This window comes from Triticum dicoccoides, chromosome 1B, assembly GCF_002162155.2.
Source record: "Triticum dicoccoides isolate Atlit2015 ecotype Zavitan chromosome 1B, WEW_v2.0, whole genome shotgun sequence".
NCBI lineage: Eukaryota > Viridiplantae > Streptophyta > Magnoliopsida > Poales > Poaceae > Triticum > Triticum dicoccoides.
In genome coordinates, this window is record NC_041381.1 from 45,862,152 (window position 1) to 45,866,390 (window position 4,239).

General features: G+C 43.1%; 1 protein-coding gene across 6 annotated transcripts in view; it reads left to right on the top strand.

The window, feature by feature from the left end:
* LOC119318057 overlaps nt 1-1,491 on the top strand; it is a 3,335-nt gene extending 1,844 nt beyond the window's left edge. For 2 of the 6 annotated variants that reach the window (XR_005153923.1, XM_037592594.1), the window contains one exon: nt 1,324-1,491. The gene's annotated coding sequence lies outside the window, so the exon portion shown is untranslated. Of the gene's footprint in view, nt 1-607; nt 733-1,323 lie in introns of those variants that run through there. The other 4 variants (XR_005153917.1, XM_037592576.1, XR_005153924.1 and 1 more) reach the window with 3 other exon arrangements.
* The last annotated feature ends 2,748 nt before the right edge of the window (nt 1,492-4,239 follow it).

The window sequence follows — 4,239 nt, forward strand, 5'->3', positions numbered from 1 at the left end:
GATGGTAAGTTGCGATGAAGATTAAAATTGTATTCGCCCACAAAAAAGAAGATTAACATTTTATTACATACACTAATCTATCTAGCACCAATGTCACGCAGTCAATTTCCTTTATCCTTAGCATTTTTATGGCATACCTTCTTCTATTTAGAATCTTTGGTTGCAATCAGTTCTTTTTTCCGCAAAAAATGAAATCAGTTTCTTTTACTTTTAGCATATGTGCTTAACAACTGAGGTGCCAGTGAAAAAGTAAATTTATTTTTATTTAGTATTTGGTGGATCCTCTGTTTTTATAGGTTTCAACATTACTGCCTCCATATAGCTTTTTGCTGATATACGTTGATGGTTTGATGTGTCGCTCCTAGTCCGAATGTTAGTTTTTTTTACTGGACCTTCCTTTTTGACTGGATATTGTTTATATACGTGACTGATTCGTAATCCAGCTGAACTTTCTTTTCATGTACATGATGGAGTTTGCATCCATATATTATTGTACGTGTCGAATGATAGACTTGTACATTTAATTATGGTGCATGTCTTCGAATATACTCCCGTTATGCATGTTTTTAGACTTATTTTAATATTATTGCTGTTATTACGTGCATAGTGCCGTGGAGATGAAATAACATGCTCGTGTACTAATTGACTATACGCTAGCCTGGCTTGCCATTGGAAGGTGGCGTATGGACTATGGACTCATTTTTCTTAAGCTGGCCATGTGATTCCTTTTGCCTATAAGATGGCCGTGCCGTTGGCTGTGTGGACTCTTTATGCCTTTATGCCGCCATCAAGTTGAGGTCAACGAATCACTGCCGTTCATTTATCATAACTTTGTAATTCTGAGTCCCCTCCTTTCGTTTTTCTATCGTTTTAGTAATATTGAATCTCCTCCGTTCGTTTTCCATCATTTTAATAATATAATATATTTGATTTTGGTAGTACCGTTGAATTTGGTTGCTGCTATTCATTTATGTATGTGAAGGAATTGGATAATGTGCTCTTTTTTGTTTGCAAAATGAAGGACGCTGCGTAGTGGGAATACTTAGTCCTTGCTATCAATAGTAGTAGCATTATTCACTGTGGAGTGTGATGGAATTTGATGATCATCTACTTTTGCCTATCATCTACTTCTGATGTTTTCCTTGAAAGTGACACGTGATCTTCCTTTGTTTTTCTTTAGCTGATAGTATGATAACTGCTTGCTTGGCAGAAGTTATGGTTGTGATGTTTCTTAGATAAATAAAGAAACTGAGATTTAGTTTGATTTGGAGCCCCTCTTGTTTTACCACAGTTCTTTCTCTTAGAGTTGTATTTTTACCGCAGGTTTTGGATTGGGAGGGGAAAATGCTCTTCTTTCAGTCTCTGTTGAAGTCAAACCCATCCATGCAAAATCTTTACTTAGTAGAATTAATCTAGATGAATATATATGCCCTGCAGTTTTATCGTGCATGCCATTCAACTAACTTGCTCTTGTCCATGCAGACGGAGTAGCAGGATAAGCAGCAGTAGCAAATCAGTCTGATGATGATGGGGTGCGGGAGGCAATGGTGATCATGCTGATGGCATGAAGAAGGCTGATGACCACAACCTGGACCTGTTGGCATTTCGAGTGGCAAACATAGGCGGCGTGGAGACAACAACTTGGACCACCAACCTCCCTTGCCTTTTTAATTTTGGTTGTGGTGGTTGCATCACCGGCGCGGTCGCAAATCAATATGTAGTGTGCTTGTGGTGTTGGGTCTGGACTGCAGTGTCCATCCAGTAGGTTAGGTGTTGTTGCTGCTAGATCCCATGATGCTCACCTAAGTTTTGTGTTATGTGGAGGCCAACCTTTGTGATCTTATTTGTCGACACTTGTGTGATCTCGTCTTACTTTGTGATACAGGTGGTATGATATATATGTTTTTATGGATGATCTTGTCTTATTTTCCTGTGGTTTGTGTTGATATTTGTGATATATGCATGCGCTATACATATGAATATGAATTGCTGAACAAACTGTAAATCAAAGAGATGGCAAAGAAGGAGATTTGTCGTCTGTGCATCTGGACACTTTGGACACTTTGCCATCTGCTGGCAGACGGCAAAGAAGCAAAAACTTTGCCATCTGCTGGCAGACGGCAAAGACCTTTGCTTCTTTGCCGTTAGCCGCAGACGGCAAAGGCCTGTCGTTAGCCACCTAACGGACTAACAGCGCAAATTTTGCCGTCTGCTTTCTTTGCCGTCCGGTGCTGATGGCAAAGGCTCCTTTCCCGTCAGCCGCCAAAAGCAGACGGCAAAGTAGCTCTTTGCCGGATCTTACATTGCCGGAGCCTGTTGCAGTCCGCGGCGGACAAGACCTTTGCCGTCCGCCATTCATGCCTTTGCCGTCCGCCGTGGCAGACGACAAAGTAGCCGATTCCTGTAGTGTGCGACAAGTAGCGGCTCCCCCGGGACCGCCCGACGGCTAGGTCGGTTATGCAGTGGCGTTGTAACAGCAACAACGACTTATGGAAGTGATGCAATGACAGAGTGGCAGGATGCGGCTCTGGCTTGTCATGTCTTTATTCCGTCCGAATCTACCACATTAGATTGGTAGTATGTACATCCTTGACTGGGATTTGCATCATGCAGCTCTCTTCGGGCATGTATGTAGCGGAATGATCCAAATCTCAGTTTCTCGTGGTCACAGTGTGTGGATGTACACCTCTATACAATATCATCTTCTTCGGAAAGTCATGAGAGCAGCACACAATGTCTTTGGTTCAATAGTGCTATTTTGAGTCCCATATCTTCAGCTCCAGAGTGAAGACCCAAGGTCCGGCCTTCGATGGTTGAAGCTAGCAATAGTGGTGCCTACGTGCCATTTCTTTGTTGAAGGCATTGCTTTGGAGACTCCTGAGACATTCTTTCCTGGGTGAAAACCCAATATCGGAACTTCAACGGTTTGACCCGGCAACAATGATGCTTGTGTTTAGCTCCCTACCTGAAGGCGTTGCTATATGGTCATCTATATGTATTGATATTTGATACTAGTCGGATCTGCAAAGTTTCGGATTTCTTTAATTTGTTTTGCGAAGTTTTCGATCATGGGTGTAGTAGGGGTGCAATGTCCGTGGGTGTAGAACAGCCACACTCGTTGATGCTAAGGCATAATCCAAAAAAAACTTTTCAAGTTTATGTAGTTTTATTTCTGTTGGTATGTGGATTCTTGAGGCATTACTTGCTTGAATGTCACACTCATCGCTGCAGGATTCCTAGTCGGTGGAAGCTTTTGCTTTTCAGCACCATTGATTTGTATGGGGAGTGAATTAGTTCATGAAGTACCATGCATGAGCATTATCCCACAATCTCTTCCGTTGGTTGTTTGTCCTTCATGAAAGCATCAAAATTTAACCAAGCTTGGCATACCCAATCGGGACACAGCCAAAAAATGGGTATTGACTCGTCAAGAATCAAACCCACTAAAACATCCTTTAAAGGGTAATACCAGATGTAGAGGCCCGCTGCACGGGCTCAATCACATTGGATGTCGTATTCGGTTTGCCGGACAACTTCCGAAGCGAAGACTTGATCTTTGACATCATCCCTTTCCGCAGTGGCTATCACATACTGCTCGGACGAACATCGTTTGCCCGCTTCAATCCGCTTCCGCACTACGCTTGTCTAGAACTAAAAATGCCACGCCCACGCGGTGTTATAACAGTTCAAGGAAACATGGATCGTTTCCTCCGTACTGAGGAACACATCGCAGCCCTCGCAATGGAAGTACAGGTCGGCTTTATCAAGCCCAGCTCCAGATCCGCATTTAAACCAGTCCGGACTACCCCACAGAATGGTAGTCCAGCTCATCAGGATCGTGACTAGCAATCCAGCCTCTGTCTTCGCCCCAACCAAACGGCCATGTACGACGATGGAGGCATATCGAGGATGAGGTCCACAATACGGCTCAACCGTGTCCGGACCCCATCTATCTTTTTCTTCACTTCCTTTTCCTTTTCAGGATCATTACAACCTACATCGCCCTTTTTATGGTGTCAAAGGGCCCTTTTTCCGGCCCCTTATGAAAAAAATTCATTAATCCTCTCCAAGGATCACACACCAAGGCGAAAAGAAGTGCAGATGTACGACGGAGTACCTAAAGGATCTTTCAAGATCACCTCCCCCAATGTTCTTAAATACTTGTACACAGCTTTCCCTTGCACTCGGCATGTAAAATAGCCTTGATGCTTATAGCATTATCTGTACAAAATACGTTTT